This window comes from Loxodonta africana, chromosome 8 (assembly GCF_030014295.1).
Source record: "Loxodonta africana isolate mLoxAfr1 chromosome 8, mLoxAfr1.hap2, whole genome shotgun sequence".
In the NCBI taxonomy this organism is placed as follows: Eukaryota; Metazoa; Chordata; class Mammalia; order Proboscidea; family Elephantidae; genus Loxodonta; species Loxodonta africana.
Window position 1 is genome coordinate 103,425,863 of NC_087349.1, and position 21,429 is coordinate 103,447,291.

Below are 21,429 nucleotides of genomic sequence, written 5' to 3' on the forward strand. Positions count from 1 at the left end.
GATACTGCTCAGGTGAAACAACCTGAAACGGGCTTTGAAAGACGGGGTTTCTGGAAATGGAGAGGTGAGAGGAAGGACATCCCAGGTGTGCTTTGGAGCTGTACTGTAAAATGTATGAGCAAAATGGGCAGAGAATCATCTTGGACTCATGAGCTTTGCCTGACAGGAACTCAGGATTCCACTTGGGAAGATGCAGGAAGTCATCCTGCCTACCTAGGTCAGGCATTTCCACGTTATGGAGGGACATGAAAACCGCAGTTTCTGACACAGGAGAAAAACACACTAAAAGTGTGAGTTCAGGAAGGCTAGACATTCAGGGGATGATCATCTACAATAATAAGTATTAGATGCCTGTGAACCAGGCTTTGGGTAGATATTTTCCACGGGTCATCACTCATCCTCACCGCAATACTCCAGGGAGGTGTTACTACTCCCAGTTTCCAGATGAGAAAACTGAGGCTCAGAAAATTTAAGTTACATAACTCACTCGAGATTCAGGAATTGAGTAGAACTGGAATTTAACTCATATCTGCCAAGCCAAAAAAAAACAAAACCAAACCCAGTGCCGTTGAGTTGATTCTGACTCAGCCACCCTATAGGACAGAGTAGAACTGCCCCACAGAGTTTCCAAGGAGCACCTGGCGGATTCAAACTGCCAACCCTTTGGTTAGCAGCCATAGCACTTAACCACTATGCCACTAGGGTTTCCTCATATCTGCCAGGGTTCTTTATTCTACACAATCTGTACATGCAGCCTAATGACCTCTTTGTCTTTGGCAATAGAGATATCCGTCCTCATCATTTGAGGTCAGGGAGAGAGCACAAAACATGACTTCTGGATGAAATAATGAAAGAATCTAGCATCCCTTAATTCATATGTGCATTAAGTTTCAGAAAATTATTTGAAGGTAAATTTAGTCCAAAGATATCAATAGAATAGAGTTTATTTTCCACATAACGTTACACCTTTGCTGTTTTACCCATTACCGACTTTCGAGCGCTTTTAAAATTGCAATTTCCAGTTTGTAAATGCTGCATTTGACAAAGAGGGGAATCAGTTTTTCGTACAATAGCAAGACATCAATATTTTACTCCCTTTGGTCTGCCTGCTTTTATCTTTACGAGGGTAGGCGCATGGATTCCCTGGGAAGTGCTAAGCTCTGTGTAAGCAAAAGTATTCATCAAAAGAGCTGAGTGTGTGAAGAATTCCTACGTTCCAAGGGAGGTCAGGCGTGTGGATCTCCATTGTCTCTTCCAACTTTAAAATTTCATGTTTCTTTCTCTCTCAAGTGTGCAGGGTTTGAAAGGAAATCATAAATTATTTACTTATTTAGAATATAAACATGAAATGCAGTTGTAAAAAAAGTTAAAAAAGTAAAAAAAAAATAGAAGGGAGATTAAAATGGTTCATCTTATATACTTAAGCAAAGTTATTGACATCTTTGTTATTTTTAAGCAGTAGAAAGTCTCAAGAATAAGGGAGATATAATAGGATTTGGGTTTAGAAAGATGGCTAGAAATATGTGATACACAGCAAAGAGGAGTTGAAACCTGGTAATTTGGGATTTAATTTTATCAGATTTCTTAATCTACTTTAAATATGGGATTACATGAGAAAACTTTAGGCCATATTGCGTTATTAAGACTGTAAGATCACATATTAAATGTGCTTCTAAGAAGATATAATGCCCCAGTCACACTTTCAAAGTATCTTTTCCTGTTCCATAAAATAAGACCTCATATGGCCTGAAAAGGAAGAGATGAGGGGGGTTAAACTAATTTTTCACCCTCACATAAAGAATGCAGATGGTTAGCAAAAATACCCTGTTACACACCAAAGCTGAAGTTCTACTATGTGTTTCACCATTTCTTTTTTTTTAACCAGCAATTGATACATTAGAAAATTCATCCATTTTAGGTATACAGTTCAAGAATCTTAGTAAATTATACAGTTGTGCAACCATTACCACAACTCAGTTTGGAAAAATTTCCATCTCCCCAAAAATTGCCTTGTGCCCATGCAAGATCCTCTCCTTTGTTCACTATGGGCCAATAATTTCATCACAATCTTTTTTCATATATTTGCAGATAATCTCTGCTTTACCTCCTCAGAAGATTGATCATATCCATTATTAGGGCATTTGATTTAAGCATACTTCCCTAATTTGTCAATTCAGGTACTGTTGTAGTTACTTACCAATGAGTCGGTTCTGACTCATGGTGACTCCACGTGTGCAGAGTAGAGAGGTTCCATAAGGTTTTCAAGGCTGTGACCTTCCCAAAGCAGATCATCAGGCCTGTCTTCCAGGTGGCCTCTCGGATGGGTTTGAACCACATACCTTTTGGCTGGTAGTCAAGTACTTAACCATTTGGGAGCTATCCAGAGACTTTCTTTCAAGTACTACTAACATGATATTTAATCTCTCTTAGAGTACACACACACAAACATACTCACATATGTATGATTGTGACTGCCTCTTTGGTGTATATTGAGGTGATTGTGAAATTTTTCTTCTTTGACATGTTGATGTGATATATTTTATTAATTGATTAAATAATACTCTAACATTCTTGTTTTTTGGCATAAACTCCTCTTGGTCACAGGTAGCTTTTTAATTATTATTTAATTCATTATTAAACTTTATTTCTTATCATTTTAAGTACTATGTATCAATATTCATGTTGATATTGTTCTGTTACATTTGTTTTGGGGATGTATATTGTCACAGATTGAATTAGTCCCCCCAAAATATCTGTCAACTTAGCTGGGCCGTGGGTCCCAGCATTATGTGAATGTCCATAATTTTATGTGATTTTCCCGTATGTTGTAAATCCTATCACTATGATGTAATAAGATGGATTGGCAGCAATTATATTGATGAGGTCTACAAGATTAGGTAGTGTCTTAAGCCAATCTCTTTTGAGATATAAAAGAGAGAAGTGAGCAGTGAGACATGGGGACCTCATACCACCAAGAAAGCAGTGCCAGGAGCAAAGAGCTTCCTTTGGACCTGAGGTTTCTGTGATGAGATGCTCCCAGACCAAGGGAAGGCTGATGACAAGGACCTTCCTCCAGAGCTGACAGAGAGAAAGACTTCCCCTGGACCGAGCACCCTGAATTTAGACTTCTAGCCTACTGGACTGTGAGAGAATAATTTTCTCTTTTTTAAAGCCATCACTTGTGGTATTTCTGTTATAGCAGCACTAGATGAATAAGACATGTGTGTTCTCAGAGTTCAGTTATCAGAACTCAGAGGTTATGCTCACCAAAAACTGGAAAGCTTTCTCGTATTTTATCAAGGAAAGGTCAAAATGTGTGGGAATCATCTCTTCCTTGAAAGTCTGAAAGAATGCCTGTGTGTGATGGTTAAGGTTGTGTGTCATCTTGGCTGGGCCATGATTCTCATGATTTGGTAGGTATATAATGATGTAGTTGGGCAGTTATGTAATGATTAATTTGGCGGTCATGTAATGGAGTCATCCTTCACAATGTGATCTGATGTGATTAGCCAATCAGTTGTAAGAATAATATCCTCAAGGGTGTAACCTGTATCCAAAATATATATGGACATTCTACCAATTCTACCAAATTGCTTACTTGCTCTGGATTCTACATTCTACTCGTTATCATCTTACCTCCAGTTCTTAGGACTTGAGCCAGCAGCTTGACGTCTTGCTTCCCAGTCTTGGAATTTGTCAGCCTCCATATCCCGTGAGTTAGTGGCCTTTCATCTGACCCGCTGATTCTGGGTTCATCAGCCCCCACAGATACATGAGTCGGGAGAATCCTCCAGCCTGACACCTAACTTAGGACTTGTCAGCCTCCACAACAACATGAGCCATTTCCTTGAGATAATTCTCTTTTAAAAAAAAAAAATATGTATATACACACACACACACACACACACACACACATAGAGAGAGAGACAGGGAGTTGTGGAATGATATCAAGGACATCACACATGAAGAAAGCAAGAGGTCATTAAAAAGACAGAAAATAAGAAAAAGACCAAAATTGATGTCAGAAGAGACTCTGAAACTTGCTCTTGAATGTTGAGTAGCTAAAGTAAAAGGAAGAAATGATTAAGTAAAAGAGCTGAACAGAAGATTTCAAAGGGCAGCTCAAGAAGACAAAGTAAACTATTGTAACAACAAGTGCAAAGAGCTGGAGACAGAAAACCAAAAGGGAAGAACACACTCTGTATTTCACAAGCTGAAAGAACTGAAGAAAAAAATCAAGCCTCAAGTTTCAATGGTGAAAGATTCTACCAAGAAAATATTAAACAATGCAGGAAGTATCAAAAGAAGATGGAAGCAATACAGAGTAATTATATCAAAAAGAATTGATTGCCGTTCAACCATTTCAGAGGTAGCATATGATCACGGGCCAATGGTACTGAAGGAAGAAATCCAAGCTGCACTGAAGGCATTGGTGAAAAACAAGGCTCCAGGAATTGAGGGAATATCACCTAGATGTTTCAACAAATAGACACTGTACTGGAAGTGCTCAGTCGTCTATGCCAAGAAATTTGGAAGAGAGCTACCCGGCCAACTGACTGGAAGAGATCCATATTTATGGCTATTCCAAAGAAATGTGATCCAATCAAATGTAAGAATTATCAAACAAAATCATTAATATCACACACAACCAAAATTTTGCTGAAGGGCATTCAAAAGTGGCTGCAGCGGTACATCAACAGGAAACTGCCAGAAATTCAGGCCAGGTTCAGAAGAGGATGTGCAGCCAGGGGTATCATCCTGATGTCAGATGGATCCTGGCTGGAAGAAGAGAATACCAGAAAGATGTTTACCTGTGTTTTATTGACTATGCCAAGGCATTTGGCTGTGTGGAAACAAATTATGGATAACATTGCAGAGAATGGGAATTCCAGAACACGTAATTGTTCCCATGAGGAACCTGTATGTAGGTCAAGAGGCAGTTGTTCGAACACAACAAGGGGATACTGCATGGCTTAAAGTCAGGAATGGTGTGCATCAAGGTTGTATCCTTTCACCGTACCTATTCAATCTGTATGCTGAGCAAATATTTCGAGAAGCTGGACTTTATGAAAAGGATGGGGGCATTAAATGGGAGGAAGACTCATTAACAACCTGCGTTATATGAGATATGGGAGTGTGCAGAGATGAGAGTGTGAGCATTCTCTACCTGTTTCACATCACGCTACCTTATGTTTTTTCTTTCAAAGGTAACACGTGTCTATTTCAGAAATTTTCTCAATGCCGTCCATCACTAGTGGATGAAGAAAACTTATAAATGAGCTTTCTCAGAACCTCTGCTTAGCCAACTTTTATCTCCCCATAGGTTTCATGGACATTTTGATGAATAGTGAAGGGAGAGTAAATTAGAACAATTAGCTCATTGGCACTACAACCCTAAAGTCATAAAGAGTCTTCAAATGTCTGTATTTAGCTTGATAAACACTTGAAGCAGTTTTATAGCTTTTATGCCCTTGGTGGTAACTCACATCATATTTCCAGAGGATCTAAATGCCTGGATTAATAGTGATTCTGCCAAAGCCTCCTCCTTAGAAATTCTGAACTCTTGACATTGTATTCCCATTGGCTTCTTCTTAAAAGAGTGGTTCCTTCATTAAAGAGAAATGCTTGGGTTAGTATTATTAACTCGTAGTCTCTGAAGCAAATGTTTGGTTGTTGTTGCTGTTGTTTTCCTCTTCTTTTTTAATCTATCGCTGATAAGGGAAACATTTATTGACATGTCAGCTCTTCAGTTATTTTGTAGTCATACTTCAAATCGCATGCTGGAGTAAAATGCATCACTCCCTTTTAATTTTAAATCTTTATCTTCAACATAATCATTCCCAAACATTTACCTGAAAGTAGAATGTTGACATTTCAGAGATTCAATTAGATTGTTTATATTGATATAAACAATATTTAAACTGACTACAGTCAACTCTAGAGCAAGAAATCAAAAACAGACTAAAACTATCCAGTCTGCCTCATCGTTTAAACATCCAGCGTTCTAAGCAATCTAATTCTTACAGTAACAGTGAATGGATAGAGGTGGATACTTATTCGTATGAGTAGAATATGGGCCCAGGTTGTTCACTCTTGTTCGTTTTCCATTCATTCCTCAATCCCTTACAGTAGGTCTTCTCTTGCTTTACCCAATGTGGACTTCGATATTCTAAATATAGTAGCCAGAATGATTGCTGCTGATAAAATTTTAGCCCGATTAAATCTTTCTTCTACTGAAAACACTCTAGTGGCACCCCATCTCACTCAGGTGAATCCTGAATTCCTTACAAACTCTAGTCCCTCCCATGTAACTGTATTCATTCTGTACTAACGTCCCTGTCACTGGCTCCACTCCAGCTACACAGGCCCTTGTTCACAGTAAGCAGACACTGCTTTAGAGCCTTTGTACTTCTTTGTCCTCCAACTGAAAAGCTCTTCTCACAGGGATTAACTGGCTTTACTTCCTTACCAACTTTGGGCCTTCATTCACTGTTTCTTTCCCACTAAGTTCGTTTCTGAGCATACAATTTATAATCGCGCCCTTCCATCCTCAGCAACATTCCCCTTTCCTGCTTTTTCTCTATAGCACTCACCCCCATCTGCTGTGCTATGCACTTTAGTTATTTTAGTGGTTTGATTTGTGTCTCCCACAGATATGTGTTGTAAATCCTAATCCTTATATATGTGAAACCTGGACGATGAATAAGAAAGACCAAAGAAGAATTGATATCGTTGAATCATGGTGTTGGTGAAGAATACTGAATATACCATGGACAGCCAGAAGAATGAACAGCTCTGTCTTGGAAGAAATATAGCCAGGATGCTCCTTGGAAGCAAGGATCGTTAAGACTTCATCTCATGTACTTTGGACATGTTATCAGGTGGGACCAGTTCCTGGAGGAGGACGTCATGCTTGGTAAAGTAGAGAGTCAGCAAAAAAGAAGACCCTCAAGGGTATGGACTGACACGTAGGCTGCAACAATGGGTTCAAACAGAACAACAATTACGAGGATGGCTCAGGATTGGGCAGTGTTTCGTTCTGTTGTATATAGGGTAGCTATGAGTCAGAACGGACTGGAAGGCACCTAACAGCAACAACATACTTGTGAATATAATCTCATTTGGGAATAGGGTTTTCTTTCTTAAGTTAATGAGGCTTTATCAGTGTAGGGAGTGTCTTAATTCAATCACCTCTGAGATATAAACTAAGCTGCTAATTAGGCACAGAGAAGGAAGCAGAGGTGGGAGAAAATACATACCACATGATCATCAAGGAACCTAGGAATAGAAACTGAAAAGAGACAAGGATTTCCCCCAGAGCAGAAAGAGAGAAGGCCTTCCCATAGAGCTGGTAAGCCCAAAATTCAGGCTTCCAGTCTCCTGAGCTGTGAGAAAATAAATTTCTGTTTGTTAAAGCCACCCACTTGTGGTATTTCTATCATAGTAGCACTTAGATAAAACTAAGTCAGTTATTTACCTTATTTATTATGTACCTTTTCCTTCTTGAATACAAACTCTGTTTGGAAAGGGGTTTTTGTGTGTTTCTACCCTCTGTGCCTAGAAAACAGCATGTTATTTATAAGTGCTCAATAAAAATTTGTTATATGTTGAGTAAATAAAGCCCACAAAACTCTTAAATAATAGACAATAGCATTGAAAACAATTCATAACTTTATTTATGGTTCCCTTTCTTATTTTCATTTAAATAGTTCCTCACAGAATTTTTTTATTTACAAGTATATCACTCTTTATCCCATCACCCCTTAAAAAGCAGAAACATGGATGAATGATTTATCCTAAACTCTGAGAGTCAGAAACCAAGCTTTACCATGTATTCAAAACAAAACAAAACATTGCCATTGAGTTGATTCAGACTCATCAAAGATTGCCTTAGATAACATAGCTCTCTCTTACAACATAGCTCTCATTCAACCAACTGGTCCCTCTTAGGGAATGTCAAAGGAATTCCCAACCTTTAAGGACCTTTGAGATGATGTGTCCATCATTTATGAATCCATATGAGATCACTACAAAATAGCATATTATTATTAAAATATGTTCTATAAATGTTTCCCACCTAAATGTCACAAAATATTGATAAAATATCTAAATTCCTGCCCATGAAATCCTGGTGTGAAGGTGAAGATGAGAGATACGGGGAGAGGTGAGATAAACCCTAATAATTGTCCTTGGGGTTAGGGACAGAACTGTTAGTTACTATGAGTCAGTAAAAAATTGCTCTTCTTGCCTGCTAATTAACCATTGGCAAACACCAGTATGGGTTCCCAATGCTACAGGAATTAAGGAGAAGAGGAAAGGACAATGGGGGAGAGCTGTTGCAAATGTTTTCCAGGAAAAGTCAGACTTTGCTTGGGTGTTTCAGAATAAGTAGAGTTTGCATGTTGTTTTTGTTATGCGCTGTGGTGTCGATTCTGACTCATAGTGACCCTATAGGACAGAGTAGAACTTGCCCATAGGGTTTCCAAGCAGCAGCTGGTGGATTCCAACTGCTGACCTTTTGGCTACCAGCCAAGCTCTTAACCACTTCGCCACAAGGGCTCCCAATCATTTGCATAAAGAGAAGGAAAAAAGTATATTTTGGGTAGAAAGTTACAACACTGAAAAACACCTCAAAAAAGGATGCAAAGCAGGTTTTATTTAGGCAACAGTGAGGATGTTAATTTGACTTAAGTTAAAAGTGGGTGTTAGGTAGTATATTGGAATAATTTTGGAAAGAGAGTTTGGGATTGCTGCAGGTGCAATGATAAAATATGAAAACAAAAAACCTGTTGCTTTCTAGTCAATTCTGACTCATAGCAACCCTACAGGACAGAGTAGAATTGCCCCCACAGAGTTTCTAGGGAGCAGCTGGTGGATCCACACTGCTAACCTTTTGGTTAACTGCCACAGCTCTTAACCACTGCGCCATCAGGGCTCCTGGTGCAATGATAGGTCCTTTAAAATTAAAAAAAAAAAAAAAAATTGCCTTTGAGTGGATTCTGACTCATAGCCACCCTATAAAACAGAGTAGAACTGCCCCATAGAGTTTCCAGGGAGCACCTGGTGGATTCAAACTGCTGACTTTTTGGTAGATAGTCCTAGCACCTAACCACTATGCCACCAGGGTTTCCCCTTTAAAATAGGCAGTTAAATTAATAGATAAGAAAGAGCCCTGCAGAAACTCAGCAAAGGAATATCACAGTTTATACTCCACCGAAGGAAAATTCTCCACCATCACGGTAATGACTGGAATGAAGAAGGAGAATAAAGTGGAGGATCAAGTCAGAGACAACACAGAAGTCGATAGGCTAGACATGAGATTACCTTACTTAAAGATTTAAAAAAAAAAAAAAAAACTATAGAAATTTTGAAATGACAAAAACAGAGTAGAATTTCTAAAACGTAGGAGATTTTGGATGATATTTGGAGTTTTGTAAATTTGAACTCCTTCCTTTATTTTAGTAAGACAACATGTATTTAACATGACTTAGTTTGCTCTCCAATGATCGTTTGTTGCACGTAAAATCTGAGAGCGTTTTTCTTATTCAGAAGCTATTTTAAAATGTACCCACTGAATTTGCTTTTACATGATTTTAATTGTTTTGCAAATGGACATGCGTGCTGCTGAACTCATTTCTCCTTAACCAGTTTATGGGAAACAGACGTGCACTGAACAGAGTAAACCACCCCCATTATTAGTAACAGAGGGAAAGTTATTTTGTTTTCTAGTTGTGTTTGCGGCTATGTCAAGCAGATACAGGACGCACTGGCTTTCAGGGAAAATTCCAGGTGAAAAAGGAAGGGAAGCAAGCCATCGGGCTGAATAAAGCTTGGGAAACATAGAACTTTGTCTGATGAGCCTTGTTTGTTGAGCAATCACTATCATCATTGCCTGCTTCTTCTTCGTGAACTTGTAGAAAGTCAAAGTTCACTTCAACACTAGTTCTTTTTCGGATATTAGCTTATTTCTTAATTTGGTGTGAAATTTCCAGACACAGACCAAGATCTTTTATCTGTCATAAGAAATGGAGGAATTCAGAGAGAAGCTGGAGGCTCTGTGATTTGTACACTGGCTGCTAAGTTTATACGGTACAAAATTTGAGTGTCATGTGATGCTGGTTAAGAGAGAAGCCTGGATTCCAGCCTGAGTGAGAATTCTGTCTGCTCTGTGATTTTTATCTCCCTACCCATCTTTTGGTTTATCACACTGCGGTCACTTCTGTGCTACTGTGTTGCCGGAAGGTATGCTACCGGCATTTCAAATAACAGCAGGATCTTCCATGGTGAACAGGTTTCAACTTCCAAAAGTTAGCCAACGAAAACCCTACAGATCACGAAGCATTGTCTGAGACTTCCACTCCCTTGTTTTGGACACATTGTCAGGAGGGATCAATCAGCAGAGAAGGACATTCTGTTTAATAAAGTGAAGGGCCAGTGAAGGTGAGGGAAACCCTCAACGAGATGAACTGGCACAATAACCACTACGATGGACTCAAACACGCCCAACAATCATAAAGATGGCACTAGACAGGGCAACGTTTTGTCCTTTTACACACGGGTCACCGTGAGTCAGAGCCAACTCGACAGCAGCTAACAGCAACAACCAGGTACAATTTTCTCGACTGTCAAATAAAAATCAGACATCATGCCTATCTCCTAGGGTTCTTGTGAGAATTCATTGAGATAATCTACCTACATCCCTGGTACAGCGTCTGATGTGTTTCAGCAGCCACAGTTGTGTGCTCAGGAGAACCCCAGGCTGCACCAAATTCCATACCTGGAGGCGGTCGCAATTTGGTAACAAAGCCATAACTTGTCCAAAGCAGTATCTAAGTGTACTTCTTACTCTGCCATCAGCTAAGTGAAGAAAAATGTTATCTTTCTTTGCATTCCTGCGTTTGAATCTATTCAGCAGAGTGAAGCAGCTCACAGCAAATTTCTTGCCAGGTATTAATACAATCTTCTTCCTCAGTTTCTTCTTCATTCATACATTAAAATATAGGTTATATCTAAAACAACCAAACCCAGAGGCAAGATGATCACTTTGTTTTATTAGGGCTATTAGTAAAGAATGTCTTCTAAAGAGGGCTACCTGGTGTTCAGATGATAGATGCAATTTGGCTTTTGCTAGTTTTTCGTTTGGATTATATTCTTTCTGCTTCAAAAAGGAGGGAGATGTTACCACAGGAGTAGATTTCATCTAGTTTTGATAACTTTTTCCCTTTTCTGTAGATATATCGGGAAATCAGCCCCTTGTAAAGTCCTGGAGAAGTTTCTATTGCCTTACCAAGACGTGTGGCTTCTCATCTCCTGCTATCTCCTATGTGGCTGAATGCTAGTCTTTCATCAGTAAACAAACCCAGATTTTTTTATGATCTCCATCTTCCACTGGTGGATAGATATACCCTATAATGGGTTCACTGTCCCATTTCATTTTTCTATGAAAAAAATGAGTTAAAGTCTCATTTTTATAAGTTGATAATTCTGGTCCTCTGGAACATGGTCTGTCTAACCATAAATTTGGCCTTTCCAGTGGTGCTGTTTCCACTCTTCCTTTTACCAAAATCATCACCCATTCATGTTGAAACGTTCAAACAGACTCACTCCAAATGCCCTGCGGGAAATACAGTTTCCTTCCCTCTGCACTGCAATGCTCCCTGCTAAAATGCCCAGCCAGCCTTGCCAAAGACAAGCCCAAGGAAGCAAGACCTCTTGCAAGAAGTTGCTTGCCTGCTTTGTCCTGCTCCTCAGGTATCATCTTGTCTACAAACGTAGTTACTGCAGTTCTTTTTTTTCTGGCATACAGCTGTTTGCAACATGTGGTTATTTGAGGATAATTGAGCAACCCTTTGTGATGAGGCTGATGATACAGAAGCAGCAGCTAAAAGGTCTTCTCGTCTGTCTGGAGCAAGGACTCCGGGAAGAGCTTCTTGCACTTTTTCATTCTTCTCATTTGCAGCCAAGAAGGATTTTTTTTTTTCCATTCAACATCTGTAGGACACTTCTGACACACAAGGATATGTCTGAACATCGTAGTAGCATTTGGAAAGGACTGTTTCATTTGACAGAATTTGCAAATCACATTTTTCCTCCTCAGAATAACTTGCAGTGTGGAAATGCTTCCATATGCTACAAGTTGTTCTCATCATTTTGCTCAAGGGGAAACAAAAAGAAGAGAAGCGTGGCTGAGTTTGTGACTTGCACAAAACACCAAACTACAGCAGGCTTCGGCTTAGCGACGGCCTCACAGCAAACCCGTTGAGCTCTTAGAGGTCTGGCTCTCTGCTGAGTCCTGGTAGGTAGTTTCTCTATTTAAGAGGTTATGTTAATATAAATTCATTAATCACTTACAAGTTATTGTTGTTGTCAGCTGCCTTCGAGTTGATTCCAACTGATGGAGACCCCATGTAGGTCAGAGTAGAACTGTGCTCCACAGGGTTTTCAAGGCTGTGACCTTTCAGACGTAGTTCACCAGGCCTGTCTTCTGAGGTGCCTCTTGATGGGTTTCAACTGTCATCCTTTCAGTTAGTAGCCCAGTGCTTAACCATTTGTTACACAGATGTTCATCCATTCATTTAATCAGTGAAAAAATAAATTGTGTAGTTTTTCTGTGTGTCCAACAGTCACGTGGCTCCATGTTCCAGTGGTCTTGTTTTTATAAAGCTGGTGGAGAAGTATTATTATTATTATTATTTTACATACTCATGCCAGCATCCATCCCACTAGTCAGCATGGTAGGAATATAGCGTCATCTAGGTCCAGAGTCACAAAGAACCTCAGTTAAATGGAGTCTCTCTTCCTCCTTCCTTTCTCTTCAGAAAAGAACCATGATCCATTGAGGCAGAGTTGCAGAAAGGGTTATACCACAGATACTAAGGATGAAGAATTGTAAGTGTAGAAGACTATTTAAAGGCTAGATAAAGGATTAAAATCATAAAAAGTGGTTAATTCTGCCCTCAGCGTTCAGGGTTTCAAAGTATCAATGTCCATTCGTTTACTATTTCAACAAATATTTTTTGAGCTCCTACTATGTGCTAGGTTAGAGACACCAGATGAAGTCATGGTGCCTGAAGAGCAAATAGATAATGACAATTCATATTAAAAGCAGTAACCTCTCTGTAACAGAGAGGACAGAAAGGCTCATTCTGCTTGGGGGCACTTTTCCATGTACAACATTGAGGGTGGGTGTTTTGGTCAGAGGGAAGAGCACATCTTTGCGAGGCGTGGTGTTTTCAGGGAGCAGTGAGATGGCCTCTGCCCTACAGCACTAGCCCGGTGGGAGAGTGGTTGTGGGAGGTGCAACTGTGACGACTGGTATATGCCAAGCTCAGGACTGTCAGTGGAGAAGGAGAGGTGGAGATCATTATTCAGAAAAATGATTGGGACTTTTATTGTAGAAAAGTGACCATAAATGCAATGTGAAAGATGAAACAGGAGGGAGAGACAGAGGTGGCTGGTCAGTTAGGAGGCTGATGTGAATTTGCACTAATCTCCTGAAGATCAGCATATCCCAGCCGCGTGCGGTATTTGTTCTTGAAGAGCATGGTACTGCTCGCTGGCAAGTGATCTATGTTCTCCATTACAAGCCATCAAGCTGAAAAACGAGAATACACAAATATTCTTCAGCTGAAGTTAAGAATCCATTATTTGTATTCAGTTCTCATCCACTGCAGAAAAACACAGATTTTGAAATTATATTTTGAAATAGTATCTGTATATTAATAAATAAATATTTAGTAGATCCACCTTTTTGTTAATTTTATCTTATTTTTTAAATGCTGTGAACCAGCAGCTGGGAATTTAGAAAACACCTCCCTAGAAAGTTGGGGATCCAGTTCTGGAACCCGACATTTAGCCCTCAAGATTCAATTCACTGGCTGAGTCATAGGTTTCTTTGTAGCCCTCGGGTAATACAAAAGGCTTTCTTTTAGGTTTTGGCCTATCATTTATTCCTTTTTGGAGCCTTGCATCTTTCCTACATGTCTTGTTCTTTTTGACTTTGTAAGATAGATCAAGACTTTGAGAAAATTTTATAGAGAAGAAGGAAGAAGCAATTGAAGCTTTTATTTCTTAATCACATTTCATGAATCTCACCTGGAACATTGGATGTGGGGACAAATAAAATAAGGTCTCTATCGCAGAGCATTTTTGCATTTGAATAATGTGTCTTCTGACTGTTGCCCCAACTTGTGCTAGAAACAAAACAAAAACCAAAGAGAAACCTTGGCTATAACTTCTGAAACTGAGGTGAACTTGATGGGGAAAAGAAAAGCCCTTCAGATACTGAGAGGGAATTTTCTACTTCTGTTTGAGCCAGGTCCCAGCGTTAGCGATTCGATTAAATTCTCTGAAACTTGGTGAGCTATTGAGAGGGGCCTTTCCCCATTGTTGCTCACGGGGTGTGCCCACTTGAGAAGTGCAACATGAGGCATCAGAATGATGGATGAGAGATACAGACTTCAAGGGAAAGAGCGAGAGCTAAATAGTGCTCTTTGTTTGCAAAGCACATGGTACCAAGATAAGCCATTTTATACTCGCTATCCTATGGGCCCTCTCAGGGCCCTGACAGAGGAGGGCACAGTTCTTTGCTTTATCCCCAAGCTGAGAATGAAGACTCAAAGTGGAAGGTGTGGTTTATTGAGTGCAGAGAGCTCTCACGCCTCCTTCAAGCCTCCTTATGATGGGCTCTTTGACATGGGCTATGTTCTCATGAAAAATTTAGTTCAGACTTTGAAAACAATATTAACTTAACTCCATAAGACCTTTGAACCCCAAGAAACTAAACCAGTTACCATCAAGTCGATTCCAATTCACAGTGATCTCATGTGTATGGAGTAGAATTGTACTTCATTGAGTTTTCAAGGCTGTGAGCTTTTGGAAGCAGACCTCTGAGGTGCCTCTGGATGGGTTTGAACCACCAATTTTTGGTTAGTAGTTGAGTGCTTAACTGATTGTGTTACCCAGGAACTACCCATAAGACCATGTGAGGCCCCATTTAAATGGGTCTTCCCACGAAAGACAGCATCAAACTCGTGGCGATGGGTGTGTGATGAAGGTAATATTCAGCATTAACTTAATTTCCTTTCCTGCCTGTTGCTCTTCCTACTTGTGGCCCAGGACTAATCTGAGCCAGATAAAAGGAAAAATGCATGTTGCAATGGATTAGACAGGAAGAAAATGGACAACTACGTGGCACCTTGAAAAAAGCACGTCAACTCATCAATACGCTGTTTGTGGGCTCCTGAAGCTTGCGTAATGAGAACACTCCAAGCTAAGTTCTCAGCAGATGTGACAGGATTTGGCCACACGATTCTCATTAACCGTCCTGGGAATCCTGCAGTGGAAACTTCAGTCCTGTATTGAGAATTCTCTCCATTGTTTTATATCTCCCAAGGTCATAAATGGTTGTTATGTAAATGTCACGTTGCTGAATTCCCAATGCGCCTTTATTCCTTCTGATTTTCTGGTAGACATACGTATCCATCCAACTTGTCCAAATCTTGCTTACAGATAAAGCACAAAAGCAGTGCTGAGGGACATAAAAAGAGAGGGACATAGTACGATCAATATCTTTATTGGCTTCCCTTGTGCTGTGTGGAGGTGAAGGAGGCAGGTTGTGCTGTGAGTGGTTGTGCTTGTTGCTGTGGCAGGGATGGCCCTCCAGGTTTCATTGTACAGGCCCATGCTGCTCAGAATTGCCTTTCTAATAAAACCATCATTGAAATGGGCAGAGGGAGAGAAATAGAAACCAGTTCATGAAACTCTTTCAATGCACTATGGCAAAAAATATATGGCACTATGGCAAGGAAATGAATATGCCATTGCTAAACAAGGATGCCATTAAGAAAAATGAAACTGGTCTACTGCAAGCTATCCTATTCTTAAATTGAGATTTCCCAGCAAAGGTCCAAGTCCTGATCACTATTTCCAGATCACAGTACAGATGAGTGCCTGGGCATTCGCCATGAGCTGCCTTTGACTTCTTCACGTACACAAAAGGGCATTATCGAATAGGCAAAGACACATACCCTGGAAGTGTCAGCTGAGCTACCTGGGAAACCAGACATCTGTTGATGAGGATAGGGAGCCCTGGTGACACAATGGTGAAAGCATTCAGCCGCTAACTGGAAGGTCAGTGGTATGAACCCACCAATCACTCCACAGGAGAAAGATGTGGCAGTCTGCTTCTGTAAAGATTTCAGCCTTGAAAATTCTTTGGGGAAGTTCTACTCTGTCCTATAGTTGCCCTGAGTCGGAATCGACTCAGCCACAGTGGGTTTAAGTAAGATTTTACATTGTTGGGGAAAGATGTACAAAATCCATCCTTCCTCCTGCAAGGATATAGAGTAACAAATATAGAATAATATATCGTGAATAGTAAACCTAACAAGATCCGGTCCCTGGATTTAAATGTATAAGTAGGAAGGAATCCTAATGATCAGATAGTTGCACATTTTACAGATGGGAAATGGAATCCCAGATGTGGTAAATGACCTACAGGAAGTTATACAGCATTAGGGGCAGAGTCAGGAATGTAATCATGGTTTCTTGGCTCACTGTTGTTAGCTGCCAATGGAGTCAGCCCCCAAACCATGGTGACCTCAAGCACAGAACTGTGGTCATTTGTGCCTTGAACCATTATGATCCACAGGGTTTTCACCGGCTAATTTTCAAATGTAGATTGCCAGGCTTATTGTAGATTGTCTGTCTTATTCTGGAAGCACTGCTGAAACACGTTCAGCATCTTTTTCCAATAACCTGGGCCCAAGGGACTTTTAAAAAGACTTAATCAGAAAAAAAAAAAAAAAAAATCTGCTGCCACTGAGTGGATTCTGACTCATAGTGACCCTATAGCGAAAGCTTAATATTAACCCATAACTGATCAATTTGATTCTCAAGTTTGGATACCCAGCTCCTTTGGTAAAACCATAATTTTATTTTTTTATCATTAAATTGGTGAATTTTATTTTTGTTTCTTTGGGATTTCTTTTGCTCTTTGACTTTTTATTTATCCTCATTTTTGAACACTTCTTCAAAATGTAATAATTTATTTTTGTGTAGAGCATACTCCCGTTTGTCAAGAGGTAGTCTAAACAATTCTAGAAAGAAACTAAAGAAACTTAATTCTATTACTCTGAAATCATTTTAACTTCCTGCGATGTGAGTTGTTGCAGAATTTGGCCTGAATGAGCAGTGGGAAGCCATACTTGAAAGACAGGGTTTTAGAGTCCGATGAACTTAGATTCAAATCTGTGACCTGTCATTACTAAATGGCATGAGCTTCACTGAGTTGTTTAATTACTTGAAGTTTCTGTGGCTTTCTCTCTAAAGTGAAAATATTAATATCACTTCTGTCTCAAGCTATTGTGAATAACAAAAATGTTAGAGTATATAAAAAAAAAATAGGTGCTCAAAATTGTTGGTCCCATTCTAGTCTTGGTAGAAATCAGCTAAGTGGTCATACTTGGAAAAAGACAAGATTTGTTTCAAGAGGGTTCCAATTTGGATCAATTTATCATAAATTAGCCACTTTCATACCCGTTGCCTCAAGTCGATTCCAAATCATAGCTATTCTCTTACCATTCTGTATACATTCAGACACACAAACACACACACGCACTTACACAAATAAACACAAACACACACATTACCTTTAGAATTAACACATTTTCCCCAGGGTCTACCAGGAGTAGCACCACAACAGCCCTCCTCTCAGGAGCAAAGCGAAGGCGAGGGGAGAGGAACTGCAGGACGACTAACCCGGAGGACCTTTCCCATTGGATTTGCCTTTTGTATTTTCCCATGTGCAACCCAGGAGGTGAATGGCCATCTTTCTCCCTGAAGCTAAAGGAGAGACACATCGTGACTCATGCATAAGTGGTACAACAAAGTCCAGATCAGAGAGTATTCTGGGGACCTTCTGGGGTTTTTCAGGCAGGAGAGCAAACACTGCATTCATCACAATGCCTTGCAATTGTTAACGCATATTTGCTTGTGTGCTTGCTGTTTAGCTTTAGCCAGGTCATTGCTTTCTCCCGAGGCATGCCATGCTCCAGGCATGCCATGCTCCATGGGAAAGGTAATGTCCACATGATAGGTAGGGGAGGTGTCGTTTTGCCTGGCATAGGTTCCCTTCTCTCGACTCAGAATTGACTGGATGGCACACTACAACAGCAACTTTCGAATCTCACACTTGGCAAGAGCTGTAGCCCAAAATACAAGTAGAGTCTTGTTCTAGGATTAGGATGCCCTTCATTCCTGAAATAACATATTTTGTTGCTGTTGTTATAATCGATCCTTTCAGAATTTCCTTCCCCCCGTGTGACGCCCACCCTCTGATTCAAGGACAGCCAACACTTAAAGCAGATTGCTGAATTTGTCACTACTGGGGGTGGGGGGGAAGGGGTAAAAGATTTGAATAGACATTTCACCAACGAAGATAAAAAAAATGACAAGCAAGCACTTGACAAATGTTCAACATCATTATTCATTAGGGAAATGCAAATTAAAACCAAAATGAAATTCCATTACATAACTATTAAAAAAAAAAATCTGTTGCCATCGATTTTATTTCAACTCATGATGACCCTATGTGTTACAGAGAAGAACTTTTCCATAGGATCCTCTTTGTTATAATCTTTATGAAAGCAGATTGCTAGGCCTTTCTTCCAGGGCACCAGTGGGTGGGTTCAAAACACCAACCTTTAGGTTAGTGGTTAAGTCCAAACTATCTGTGATGCCCTGCTGGGGGGACCTTACACATCTATTAGAACAGCTGAAATTAAAAAAGACCACACCAAGTTGCGAGAGTATGAAGCAACTGGAACGCTCATATCCTGCTGATGGAAAAGTAAGATGGGAAATTGTTTGGCAGTTTCTTAAAAACTTAAATATACACCTGCTGTATGATCCAGCTATTTCACTTCTAGGAATTTATCCAAGAGAAATGAAATATGTGTCTATTCAAAAATTTGTATAGGAACGTTTATAGTAGCCTTATGGGAAATAGCCCCAAACTGGACACAACCCGATGTTCACCAACAGGTGAATGGATAAATAAATTGTGGTATAATCCATACAATGAATACTACTCAGCAATTGAAAGGAATGGTTCGTTGATACACACAACAGTGTAAATGAAACTCAAAGTAACGAGTCTTTGCGAAAGGTGTCAGAGGAAAAAATTATAGTGTATAATTGCATTTACATAAAATTCTAGAAAATGCAAACTAATTTATATTGACAGAAAACAGGTCAGTGGTAGTTTCGAGGCAGGGGTGGTGAGGAAGGGTGGGAGGAAGGACTACAAAGAGGTACGGGGAAATTGTCTTAACTGCGATAATGATTTCGTAAGTGTATATGCATGTCAAAACTTAAAAAGTTGCACCATGTAAATGAGGGTAATGTGTTGTATGTCAATTATATCCCAATACCCAATATAGTTGTCAAAAAATAAAAGCAAAGCAAAAGGAAAGAAAGAAAGAAAAACTGTATCAGCTTTGGAGATGACTCTGATAAAAGATTGGTGTAGAAATCCTACCCTAGAGCATGTGGCTGTCCCTGTGACTTAGGGAGGCCATGCATGACTCTGATACAGACAACCAAAAATCAGAGAAAGTAGGAGACTTGTCCCAGGTTCCTCATCCACTAAGTGTCCAAACTCTTACTGGAACCCCTTGACTCCATGTCCAGGGAAGACTCGAATGCTCCAAAAAATTGTTTGGATGGTGGACAAAGTGTAAAATTATAAAGTGGACTATTTTTTCCCCCACTATTCTTTGTGGCTCATCCGTTGGCCTAAGCCAATGGCCTTTTCTGGGACTGCTCTGACACTTTCATTCTGCCGGAGTTTCTTTCATCACTGTGGATTGGCTATCTCTAGATCAGTCCGTATCAGGTTAACGAGCAAAAAAAAAAAAAAAAGCCTCTCCTTTGGCTCTGGAGTGCTTGCTGGCCTTCCTTATCTTTAAAAGCCTTTTAAACTTCATGTAGACACACAATCCTGAGGCAAGAGGGAAACGTTTTGGATTAAACAATCCAGCACAGTTTGTAAACATTCGCCTTATATAGTCCCCGGTATTATGCATGGGGTACAGCTTGCCCCTTTCTCTGATACAAAAGGACACACAATACCTCTGAGTTTAGAAGAGCTTTAAAAGTTCATCAGTTTCTCAGTTGTTACTCTTTTTTTTGTTTGCTTGTTTTTTAAAGCATAGCCAATGTTTCTTTAGGGTAAGTTTGATTTTTCCCCTCTGTTGACTTTGAAAAATAAGTTTTTCTATTTTCACGTAATTTTTATTTTCCTTATCATCTACCCCAGATGAGATATATTTTACAATGAAAACCTTTTCCATAACCTTGAAGGGAAAAATGACACCCTAAATGGTACCCGAGTATTAAGGTTGCTACTGAAAGGTGTGAAAAAATTTTTTTCTTTTCCTTTCTGCTGGGGACAAAGCAATCAGCAACCTCTGTTGTTGCCTCAGGAGGAAAGCGTTACATGCTCTTAGGTCCAAGAGTGACAGAAAAACTTTGGAATTGAGACAGCTATCATGCTACACCTTGTGTATAACTGCAGTGCTGCTGGCTCACGATTCGAGCAAATATCATTTTCCAGCAGTAGGAGTAACTCAGCTCCCAGTAACCATGACCCCCATCCCTGATACGACCAGAGCATTCAGGATGCTAATTGACCCACAATGGCTCAGACCTCTGATCCTGACCTCATTAGCCAGCAAGAAACTTTAAGCACTTGAACTAACCATCTACCAACAGACTGAAGCAAGATGAGATGGGCTAAAACTTTGCCCTTACAGTTAACAACAGTGCATGGGAATAAGCTGTGTCGTTGACAGTAGCATGCATGCGAGCTTTCTGACTGTAACTATTGGTTTGACTCGTATTGTGCTTGATGCAATCAGAAATGCAATATTTTTATACATTCAGCCGATCCAAATCGGAAGTAATGAAGTGATACCACGAAGATGGCCATTTTTATCTTATGATTTTCTAAAGCATTCTTACCAGGGATGAGGTTTGGGGACAATTTGATTAGCCAGCATCTGGCATTCACCAGCAGTTCTGTGGGTCTAGACCAATCTCAGATTTTTCTGGGTGCGGCTTTCCAATGAGCGATGGCTTTACACTGAGTCTTTCTTGTGAAACAGTAGGATTTGGGCTCCATTCCAGGTATATACAACTATTTATTATTGGTTCTCATAATCATAATCACTATAAACATTAATGCATTTTAACAATCTGGCAGCCAGTATCTTAAATCCCCAGGAATCTTAGTTAAATCCCAAAGAAAACTTTGTAACAGTTGTTTGGGGACATTAGGGGAACGTTTACAAGCCGGGAAAGACCAGTTTTCCAATTTTCAGAAAGACCTGATTGATGGTTCAGCATTGAATAAGCATTTTGGTTTCC